General features: G+C 40.6%; 1 long non-coding RNA gene across 1 annotated transcript; it reads left to right on the forward strand.

Moving 5' to 3' along the window:
- Positions 1-1,089: 1,089 nt before the first annotated feature.
- Positions 1,090-10,806, forward strand: LOC113840415 (uncharacterized). Its single transcript, XR_003493244.3, has 2 exons — positions 1,090-1,590; positions 9,252-10,806. It is a non-coding gene; the product is annotated as an uncharacterized lncRNA (long non-coding RNA).
- The last annotated feature ends 1,338 nt before the right edge of the window (positions 10,807-12,144 follow it).

Below are 12,144 nucleotides of genomic sequence, written 5' to 3' on the forward strand. Positions count from 1 at the left end.
CATGAAGGACACAAAAATCACTGGGAATCATCAGTATGGATTCAGCAAGAGAGGATTCACAAGCTGCAAAACAGGAGGTTTTATCTGTACAGAAGGAAACACTGATTGACTGTGATGGTGAGTGACCAACCACTGGCACAGGCTGCCCAGAGAGGTTGTGCAGTCTCCCTTCCTGGAGACACTCAAAGGACATCTGAAAATGGTCACCTAGGTGACCTGACTCTTGATATCCCTGCTTGAGCAGGAGGGTTGGACCAGATGACCTCCAGAGATCCCTGCCAATCTCAACTGTGGTTCCCTGATTCTGTGAATTCTGACAGCCAGCATTCAATGACAAGCAAAAGACAAGCAGCTGAGTATCAGGAACTATGTAACTAAATCTGTTTGGGGCCTTAGTGTTGATCTGATTTTTTTACTATTATTATTTTTTAATTTTTTTTCCTGATGTTAAGACTATTCTGGACTAAGTGCATCGGTTCAATATTTCAGACATGAAGAAAATGTGTGTTGGGAGACTCTCAGAAGCATCTAGAGGATTTACGATCAGAACATAAGGTCTTCTGGAAGTCAATAGGGCTTCTGCCCCTAAATCTTTCAGCTAGCTTTTAAACTCACTCCTGCAAACTGTAAATGGCCAGGATGGAAGGAAGGAGCTTCTTGGCAGGTGTGTTAGGAAGTCAACAACTATGCCACTGAGCGGGAGAGGCTGCATTGATCTTCTGCACACAGAAACCTCTGCATATTTTGCAACTGTTTTATTGCAGATTGTATTTCAGGAATTCTTTCAGTGGTGACCCACTGACCCTGTTAATTATTCAAGAAGTTACATGACTGACAAGGACTGTATTTCTTTGATTGCTGTTACTTGTGAATTCCCCAAAGTCAGCCTCTCTTGGGACATAAGTTACCTGTCTCTTCTCTGTGAGCACCTGTGCTGTGGTCATGTGTATGCTCATTGTAAGTAGGACTGCAACACAGCTCCTGGCAATCTCAGATGACTGACTGATTGCAGGTGAGACAATCACACACAACTGTGGGATAACTTGTGTCAGAACAGCCAGTGCAATATTACTGTCTGGCATAGTAAAGACAAAAATTTCCTGAACCAAATTATTTGTGTGAGTTTAAAGCTGCACATAGCTTTCATTTAATTTGGAGCTACATTTTCTTCCCTGTTTGTTTTTCAAATAATATTTATTAATTCAATTTCTCTTCATCAAAAGTATGTTCAGAAGTGGTTCTTGAGCACAGGCAGTAACTAGCTGTGCTCCATGAGCCTGGATAAACCCGTTGTGATCACGATGACCTGTGTAGTTCAATTGAATAAGAACAAGCTTTATAATGAAGTAAGCCACAAGAAGACTTCAGGTCCACTTGAAATAGAGAAAAACTATTTAACAGTCCTTTATTTTTAATTCTTAGAAATGAGCTATTTTCTCCATTTCACAAGAACTGTTATTTACACATTGGGACAGGCTGACCTTTATTGAGCAATGATTCATGTTTCGAGGACATAAAAAATAATTTTGAAACTGTAAAAAGGCAGAAGATGAGTTACAAGCCTTTAAAGTTCCCACAACACGTTTCTGGGTAAGTGAACTTTACATCAGGATAACTTTGTCTGTTTTGTTATAAAAAAACTGCAGTACAGCCCTGTCATACAAATCATGCGGTAGAAAATGTGTTGGCATAATCATATTTGTCTTAGACTGTTAGATCAGGGTAAGGGTTTTACAGGTAACTCATACCAAGGGCTGAAAAGTGGGGGTCAAGGAAATTCTAAGTGTGACGGAAGAAGAGAGAAGAATTGCTCTTACCACTCAGAACAATTAACTATTGATCAACTTTATGAAATCTTTTTCTCTCCCTGAGGATTTTTCTCCACATCTGTGGGCTTCACACTGAGATGGAAAATGTTTTGAGAAAATATGCTATAAATGAATGAGGATTTTTTGTTTTTCTATCTACTTGTGGACTCATCTATTTTATATTGTACAAGAAATCTTATCACAGTAATTTTTGAATCTATGAATTTGCTCAAAGTTTCTAACTAGAGTTTATAAAATGAGAGACTAAAATCAGTCTCCTTTATCTTGGATCTTGAAGAAAATTCCCTCTGGTATGGTCTGCTGACAGAAGTTTTGTGATGAGGGTAAAAGATGAATTTGTTTAAAGAATTGATCTTTTGGGAGTTCAGATGACTTGCAGACATTAGAAGAGAAGACAGGCAAATTGGAATTAGGTTTTAGAGGCAAATTCAGAAGAAAATACAGGAGGAATTAGGAATGAATAAACCACAGTGATAAGGCTGACCATATTATGAAGGTTCTGCCACAGTGCATGGGAAAGATTTTCTGTCTCTTTATTTCTATTTCTGTAAATCAAATCAAAACCAGAAGGAAAGCATACCTGGGCTTTACACTTTCTTTAATGCTAAAATTTCTTGAGATATTTCACTTAATATTTGAAGTACTTCTCTATTATCATTCATACTATATTTCCTTTAAAGAAACAGGTGATAAGGGAAATAGGTAGCCCCAATGTTAACTTGAAAGAAAGTTGAAATTTCCCATTAGCCGAGAACTATGATGAATTTTATCTGTACAAACATTATATTTAGGGTCTGGGCTTTTACTGCAATAAAGGTCCTTTGTTAAGACCAAAGCCTGGTGGTTGACTCACAGCATGTATAGTAATGCCTTAAATACTGTAACAAAAGAATGATGCTTCAATGCTTAAATGAGACTGGTTGCTAGGAACTTTTAAGAGCATCTTAAATAGAGATCATGATTGTGTCTGAAGGTAAACTAATTCTGAGCAGTTCAAAATTCACTAGTGTTCAGATGTCAAATTATTGTCAGCCATTAGAGATTTCTTCTGGGTTCTGTCTTCTAGGCATTTTCTTCTTCCGTTACAGGAAAAGCACTGAGTGAAGATATCTGAAAAACACAAAGAATGCTGACACCATCCAAAATAGTCACTGTTTTCTTACTTCGGCAGGGTAGTCTACGACAGCCTGAGGTCTCACGCTCTGTAGGAGGAGCACATCCAAGACCTCTTCATGCCCCTGGTTCCCTTTTCGTCCCACTGACCCCATTTCTTCTCCCCAATATACATCCACATCTGCCAAATCCTCTGTGTATATATATTGTACCCTCACTTCCTTCAGATGTCTGTGGCACCTTTCTTGTATTTCTACATCCCCTGCTCCGCATATAGGATGTCCAGTTGCTGCCCATGTCTCCAGGATTAGAGCAAGAACATGGAACAAAAAGAGAAGAGCTTGTGTTTGTGTTTGTGTAGCCTGCACATGGAAATGCCCGTTGTCTCTTCCAAATACAGTGAAATGAATCTATCTACTTATCTCAGAGTTAGGTGTTCTTCTTCCCATGCTTATTTTCAGGAGAATCAGGGAGCTCATTTCAGACGTTTTCTCATGGCATCTAATACTGCTGCACATTGCAGCAGCTTTATAGAAATACTGTGAGGACATACAGGAAGAACAAAACCAAGAAATATTATTCATTTCCATCAGTCTGCATGTTTGTGGCACTAAAAATGGCAAGTTCTGTGGTCTTTGTAGGGATGAAAAGTGGAATTAGTGAGAACTCACTTCCTACAGATTTGTCTCTTTCCTTCTCCAGTATTCCTCATGTCCCCAGGACCCAGTCCCCAGGAAAGTGTTAAGTCTTTCCCATACTCCTAGACCTTCTCACCTTCCCCATCACCTCCATTTCCTCCCAGCGCACCCCCAGCTACTTCGCATCCTCCCACTGCACCACATTGTAACTTCTCCATTTTCTTGCCATGTCCCTTACTGATTTGCCTAATGCTGGTTTGAAAACCACTGCGCAGATAGGCAGTACTTATGTACATGAATGATTAGTCAGTGGTTGGTATTGTTTTTAAATTCTGGTCATTTGGGGAGAATGTGTAAAGAACTTCATGGACCTATGCACCTTTTTAAACCTTGGGTGAACTTGATATATGGAATTGAAAAAGAGTTAGAAGAGGACATAAGGGGCCAAACAGACTATGTGAAGTGGAGGTTTTCAAAAGCACAAGGCAATTTAGAAACGCTGTCTGCGTGTGGTGAACTATACATAAAAAGCCCAGACATTTGCCAGAATGAAATGCTGACTAGGTAGTTAGTTTATTTTTAGACACTTTTACTCCAGTAAGAGTTCTATGGATACTGTTGGAGCAATAAAGGTCTGGCAGATATAATTTCTTTTATTCAGGATGGGTAGAAACAAAATGGACACTGGCCATCTTTCATATTCTGCCATAAAAATTTTCTACAGTACCAGTATTTCTATTCTGACAAACTCTTTCTGGTATATGACTGTGTTCCCAAGTGTTTTCAGTATTTCTAGAACATTCCCTGTCTCTATTTTTAGTATCATCTCAGGCCTCTGTGAAAGCATCAATGATCAATTGCTGTGGGTTCTAAGTTTCATTTTCAAGATCAAATATTTCACTAAGACAAGCCTGGTATCACAAGTAATAATAAGTTTTCAGAAACAGCAACTCTTAGATGGGTGTGTGGGATTTACAGAGAACAAGTTGCTGGGGAGCTGCTGAGACTGGAGCAAAGAAGGTGGCCAGGAAAATAACTGAGTATCATTTCTTGCATCTACCAATTCCTTCAAAAACATCCTCAAAAACATAGTGTCATATGGTGATTACATCAGAGGGTCCCTGCTCATTAGTGTTTATCTTATAAGGGTTAGCTCATAAGTATAACCATATAAGAAAAGTCATATTTAATACAAATTTTAAGATTTCATTTAGATTACATATCTGCATGCACTCTGCACAGAAAGGCACTTCATAATTTTCAAAGAATTTTTGCAGTGTCATTAGTTTATAGTTAATCTGACAGCAAAAGTTAACATTTGGTGCTTTCCTTAAAACCCCATCTGCGTGGAACATTATTGTTTGTAGCTGAGGGCTTGAAAAGCCCACAGACCGGGAAGCTGGCATAAATACACCTTGTTGTTGTTTTATGTCACGATTTTTTAAGCATTTCTTCTTGTGAGTAGGAGGGCACAGACAGGCTTTTCCTCTTGGATCAGTTGGTGGGCAATAGCGCTTTGGGCTTGTTCGCTCTGTCTGATTGACGTATGTGAATGCTGCCTGGTGGGTTTCCATAACAGTACCATTCATAACTACCTGGTCAGACTGACCTGTTAAGTTTTCTTGATACACAGGAAACTGTGGAGACCAGACCATTCTTGCTCCTTCGTTTAGCAGAGTACCTCTTTCTCAGGGACTAAATAAATGGCTAGCAAGTCTAATGGGAAACCGTAAAAGCTATTAGGTTGCAAGCCAATATCTGATAACGGGAGTACCAATAGATTATTTATAGTTTGATGGTTTCAGACTACGTTTGTGGTAGTGTCTTGGCATTGATCTTAGTGTGCAGTTGCAAAACACATTAGCAAGGGATGCATTGTTTAAACATCCATTAAAGGCCAATGAAATATTTCACCAATTAATGTGAACCTTGGTCAAAGTATGTCTTTGGAAAGAGCTTTGAACAAACCCAGCCCGATGTCCTCCCAGAGGAAGAGGTCTATGTAGCAAAGGATGGGCAGGCTCATGGTTGCTGGAGAATGAGAGCTTGGGATGTAATACCACCCTCCCACAGCACTTGTGCCACATACCTGTGAGCTGTGTTCATAAACGTGCATGACCTTATCACATTTTCTGCTCTGCTGGAGAAAAACACAACCCAGTTCTGAACAAAGAAAGCTGAACTGGTCAGAAATGTTTATCAGGAAATTATTATCTCTTCTGTATTGCACTAACAACAGCATGAAATTTATTTATTTATTTTCTGGAAAACATTCTTCTAAAAACCCATTTAATGCACAGACATTTTCTGACTACTCTTTTTAGAGCCATTCAAATTTTTCAGTCTCTCTGACTGCTTTTAATTTATTTTTAGAAATCTGAACCTAGTTCCCAAGTTTGGGAACTTATACCACCAGACCCATTTGTTGATGTGGCATGGAAGGAAGCATTTTGTGTCTAACAGTATTAAGCACAGGACTGAACATTTTTATTTTTTTTTAAGATTCTTAACATTCCTTATTACATTTTTATTGCAATATCTTAAACAATTCCTGGTTATACCACCCGGCTAACTAAATTTGATATGCTGCTCCCCAGTGAAAGCTGGGACACATTTCAGTTCAGGCAGATATCACAGTGCATTTGGTCTTGACATCTATTAGTGGCATTATAGCTGAATATTATTTATTATGGGCCATAATGGTAGGATTCTTGCTGTCCCCTAGTGGCTAGTTCATTTTATGAGTTCTGTATGTCTATTACAATTTCTGTCATCCTATCATGATTTATAAACTGGCTTGCAGTTTGATTTACACCATGAACCAAATGCAACCTTAAAAAGTCCATTAAAATATTTTCCAGCATAAAAACTGGCCACCTGATAAAAGCCTCAAGAAATAATCACTTATTGCATCTGCACAGCTTTAACTAGTCAGGAGCACTGAAACAAAACTTCAGCCAGAGACTGCAAACAAAAACAAAAACCAACCAACCAAACAAAAAAAGTTTCAGGTGAAAGACAGAAATTGTCAAATGTGATTTTATTGAGGCAGTTAGTGATGTTTTGACAGTATGCTCAATTTACCCAACCTGCTGCTACAGTGAAATACACCAAACGGTGCTTTGAGGGGTCAGGAGTGGCAAAGAGCAATTGCCATTCCTCTGCATCCTAATATCAGGCACAACTCCTACACCTAGCTCCTGTTACCTGATGGTTTGGAAACATTTACGCCAACATAGCTGAACAGATGCCAACATTGGCTTGCATGCAATATGGAGACTGCAATAATTTCATGAGATGAGATTAGAAGGAGCTTTCTGAGCAAACTTCATATCACAGTACTGGTGCCAAACTACAGGATGAGTCCTCCTGCTGCTGCAGTGAGAGCAGGGCTCTGCCCAGCTTCGGCAGAAGCAGACTAAGGATGTGGATAATATGTGAAGTCTGGAAGATGACTGCAGTACAGGAATCGCTGTTGAAATGTAGTTCATGCATAGAAACTCATTTCAAAATGCTTATGTAGAATGAAGAAATCCTACAAGACTCTGTAGAGTATGGGAAATTCTGATTAGTTATAATGAAAAGAATTCCACCACAAAGGTGGTCAAGCACTGGAGCAGACAGTCAACAGAGGGTTTAGAGTCACCACCCCTGGAGCCTTGCAAACTGGTGTGTCATATACGTTATATTTTCTCGTATGGAAATTTTCAGATTTTCATATGAACAATACGTTATTAGTGGAAAATCTTTGCTGAAACTTTCAAAGGAACTTAAATTTTATTCAAGCTGTACGTGAATCTTTGTGAAGCTTCCCTGAAAACAGGGCTAGTTTTGCAAAGAGGTTCTAGTTTAAATGATAGTACTGGCACAAGAGGGAGTTAACTCTAGGCTTCCCACACCAATGTAAGTCCTGCTTATTTTAATGAAAGTCCTATGTAATTATTAAACCAATATGCATATTGATGTAAATTGGTATAAAGTGCCCAGTCAGGAGGGGAGTGGTGGGGGCCATAATTTGGGCTGGGAGGCCCCATGTCTTCCCTGTACCTCCACACTGCTCAGTGCAAAGGGCCCTGACAAGTCTGTGCAGGTGCAGTTGTTCTCGTTAGTGCTGTGCGTTGCAATACTGGAGCTTGCATACGAATGTGATACATATAATATTTAACAGATGTCTGCTGTGAATGCTTTTTTCATACAATTCCCATTTTTGTAGTTGGTTCTTTGTTACAGACCCTAGTTAATTTTTTTTGTTGTTGCTGTTATTTCTTAGCACCAAAAATGAACTTTGTGCAAGCTGGCTATAAAATTTTCCATCTGCTAGCCACATCAATAATAAACAACAAACCCATTTGTGCTTTAATTTTCCTACAACAGCACAGGAGAAAAAAAAAAAAAAAGGAAAAAAAAAAAAAAAAAAAAGCTTTGCTCATTTATCCACTGCTCTGTTGTTGATACAGAGCCAAATGCAGACCTTAGTTTTAAGTCAATGGAGCTATTGCGTGGATGCATTTGAGCATATTGAACAAATCACACAAAACAATCTCTTATTTTGTTTGCACATTTGCACACAGTGTAAGGAGCAATACAACAGAATAACAGATGCTTCTGTATTCTTTTTTTTCTTTTTTTTTCAGCAAGTCTTCAACCAAGCAATGAAACTATTTTTACAGCACTAAAACCTAGTGCAACTAATATATTCATAATGGATTTTTACGATCCACTCTTGTATCCCCAGTGGCTCATTTGCAGAGCTTAATGCAATTTTCCAAAAGCTGAAAAATGTAATTCAGAGCAGCTTCCTGGTCTAAAATCACATTGATTCACTAATTCACTGTTTATAGCTTCTAGTTGCAGACAAGGGAGTTTCTTTCAGACAAGACATTTCTTGGTAAGTAAAATATAAACCAGCTAAAGACCCCAAATCTTTAGCTGAAATAATCACAGAAGTGTTTAACTACAACTGCAACGAGCTTCAAGCACATTTTAAAATTAAGCATATGCTTAAATATTCTTACAGAACAAAGAGGCATTTCCAAATGAGCACCAAAGAAAGCTGAGAGGGGCTTGTCTACTTTGAAACTGAAGGAGACAAACTACAATGCACCTGAATTGGATCATGTTTAACTATTCAGTGAAAACTTTCAGAAGTAAAACGGCTGTAGTTTTACAGCCATTGAGCTTTCCTGAGTGTCCCAAGGCAAATGTGGGCCAAGTCCCTGGTAATAATCTTTCCAACAAGTTAGCAAAGGGACAATGAAGCATCTAAATTAATTATGAGAACAGAGGCCAAGAATGTCTACTGTACACACAAAAAAAACAGCAGAAAAAAATAGTGCATATAATACAGAAGTGACCATGAGAACAACAGAGCATCTGTTTGTTTAACTCATCCAAAAATGCTCAGTCAGGGGACACTAAACATCTGTGAACTACAGGTGTGTTTTGCAAAGCCTTTGCAAAGGTAAAACAACATACAGTTCTTCCTTCAGAGCCTGAATGCTGCTGGGAAAAGAAAAGAAAACTGTGAGGCTCTGCTTCCCCCTGAATTTATATCCAGTCCTGCCACTGCATTTCCTGGAGCAGTCCAATGACTTTGGTAGGATTGGTAAATTATTCAAGCATGTTTTTCTCTCAGATAAACATCACTTTTTTTTTTTTTTTTTTTTTACAGCTGGGAAAGCAAGTCTTAGAGAGATCACAAGGCTTAGGTAGTGACATCCGAAATCTAGCTGCATCCTTGTCTGCTGTCTAAGCCTGCCAGCACCTGAGACTTTGAAATTTAAATTGCTCTGATGCCTGATGGACTTCTCCCCAGGCATGTCCAGAAGCACTCAGCTCCTGCTGCTGTATGGATCAGCTTGTATATCAAGCCTAAAGGATTCACAAACCTGCTGTTTCTTCACCCCACCTTTTTAAGGAGCATTTCTCATGTGTGCCTGGAGACACCTGCTTCATCAGCTTCCAGGTAAAATGCAGGTTCTTCCTGCTGGAGCAAGGTGGGGCAACACCTCATCGCTAGATGGGGGAGATTGGTCTTAGTTCCCTCATTTGCTTGGCAGCTTTGCTCTACTCACTAAGCCAGAGGCTCTTTGGCTTGGAGCACAAGTTCAGGAAAATGCACCAGCTCTCCACATGAAGCCATGTCACAGCCAAAAAAAAAAAAAAGAAAAATTAGATGAAGACTGATGTAGGCTGAGAGCAGGAGCTTGACTACAGCCAAGTGGTTTGTGATCTTCTCCTGGAATGGCCATCAATACTCCAAGGCCTGCTTCTGCATTTTTAATATCACATTTCCAGCTGACTACCTTAACCTTAAATTTTAGAGTAGCCTGTGACTGAATTATTGCTTAAGTTAAAAAGGAATAGAAAACCAGCTTCTGTCCTGAAAAACATCCTATAGTAGGTATTTAGGGCACTTTTTGGGGAGATGTTTTTTGTAGTATCCCCAAGGAAAAGAGAGAATAGGAGTCAAGTCCCCTGCAGCCTGTGTAGTGGCTATTTGGCATTGAAGGGAAGGGCATCCCAGCCTGCTTAAACTGTGTTGGAGACAGGAATGAACCAAGTCACAGCGTAGGCTGTGAAGGTTCAGTGGGGGCAAGGATTTGAGATGCACCTCTCTACAGCATCACCTTTCAGGCAGTTTTTGGCATCTCCCTGCCCAGCACACTTACTGTTGTGCTTTCCAGTTGGAAGGATTTAATTCCCACAGCATTTCAGTTCCACTAAGGACTCCTCTGCGGAGGTGAATGGTTACAACTTGGGTGCGGTGAGAATGGTTATCCCTCTCCCATAAAGGATCTGGACTAAAAGTTCTTGTTTAGAGTAAGGCACAAGTATTTGACTCTGGAGAAGAAAAGCAAAGAAAAAAAAAAATCCACCACCCTCAGGTTTATCCACTTAAGTCTCCCTTCTCTGGTGGAGACTTGCAAGTGATTCTCTTCATGCAGATTCATGAAGGCTCCTTCTCCCTGAGCAAGCACCTCTGAAGGCTGACGGTGCAGGGCAGCTCTTTAGAGAAGCTCAGAGGAGTGGGCCTATCAACATGCAGTTGTGTAATTCAGAAAAACAATCTAACTTGTTATTATTTAATGATAAATGATGCAAAAATTGATCTTACCAGTGAACATTTCCCCGAAGAAGCTGCAAAAGGCTTGAGAACAGCTCCATCTTCTGGAAATGCATCATGATCATACTGGGGAGAGCATATATTTGCTTTGCTTTTATAAGTTGTTTGAATGCATGTTTTTTCTCCTAAAACTACTGTCATTCAAATTGGTGGTAGCTGAACATCTTGGCTTTGGTTAAGGTATCCCTATACTTCAGCAATATTTCCACAGCATACATGCATGTGTTTTTTTTCAGTCTACCCCATTTTGCCATGAACCAAAGAAGATACAGGCATAGCACAATTACAGCAGTGTAAAAGCTGAGGACATTGTTTTGTTTTATTTTGTTTTGTTTTGTTATTATTTATTTATTTATTTTTCACAGAAGCTATTTGCATCTGAAACCTAAAAGGAAACTTTTTGGACTAGTAAGCTGTAATTTGAGACAAATTAGTGTATTGGGTGCATGTGACAATGTTTTTGTAGTGAGGGGCTGCAGGGGTGACTGCTATGAGCAGAGCCCAGCAGCAGCCCCACGTCAGATCAGAGCCAGCTTCAGTTGGCTCCAAAGGGATCCGCTGCTGGCCAGAGCTGAGCCAGGGAGAGTCACTGGGTGGGCCTCTAGGAGAGCAGGCTGAAGGAAGGGGGGGGGAAAAATTGCTGCACCACCACAGCTGGGAGAGAGGAGCAAGAAGCAACCCTGCACCCCAACAGGAGGCAGGAGGTGCTGGTGCTGCAGGCAGGCAGCAGCAGTTCCCCTGTGGCCTGTGGAGAGGCCCCTGGTGGAGCAGGCTGTCCCCCTGCAGCCCATGGGTCCCACATGGAGCAGATCTCCACGCTGCAGCCCCCCCATGGGTGGAGGAGCCCCCGGTGGAGCAGGTGGATGTGGCCTGGAGGAGGCTGCGGCCCATGGAGAGGAGCCCACGCAGGAGCAGAGAATGACTGCGAAGGAGCGGTGGAGACAAAGTGTCAGGGACTGACCGCAGCCCCCATTCCCTGTTCCCCTGCTCCGCTCAGGATGCAGAAGTGGAAGAGGCTGGATGTGGGGCAAGGTGTTTATAGTTTGCTTTGAGTTTCTCACTTTTCTTGTCTGATAGTGATAGATGGGGGGGGGGGGGGGGGGGGGGGGGGGAGGGGAGGGAGAGAATTAAATGATGATGTGACCCTGCAGAGATCTCCCAGAATTGTCACAGTACAGGAAAACCCTTATTTCCTTACTGCTTCCTTATATGTGCTGCTCATGGCACAGCTTAGCACAGTTCCATAATCAAGGCATTGCACTGCCAAACTACCCCACATCACAGAAACAATACGTTCAATCTGCAGTAAAATGTTAGAGTATTAATTATGTCAAATGGCAAAATTACTTAACAAACATGTTTGCCACTTGCAAACTGAAAGGGAAGAGTGACTGTATGAAGTTTGTAGAATACTTGGCTGAAGGTAAATTGGAAATTA

This window comes from Anas platyrhynchos, chromosome Z, assembly GCF_047663525.1.
Source record: "Anas platyrhynchos isolate ZD024472 breed Pekin duck chromosome Z, IASCAAS_PekinDuck_T2T, whole genome shotgun sequence".
NCBI classification, from domain to species: domain Eukaryota; kingdom Metazoa; phylum Chordata; class Aves; order Anseriformes; family Anatidae; genus Anas; species Anas platyrhynchos.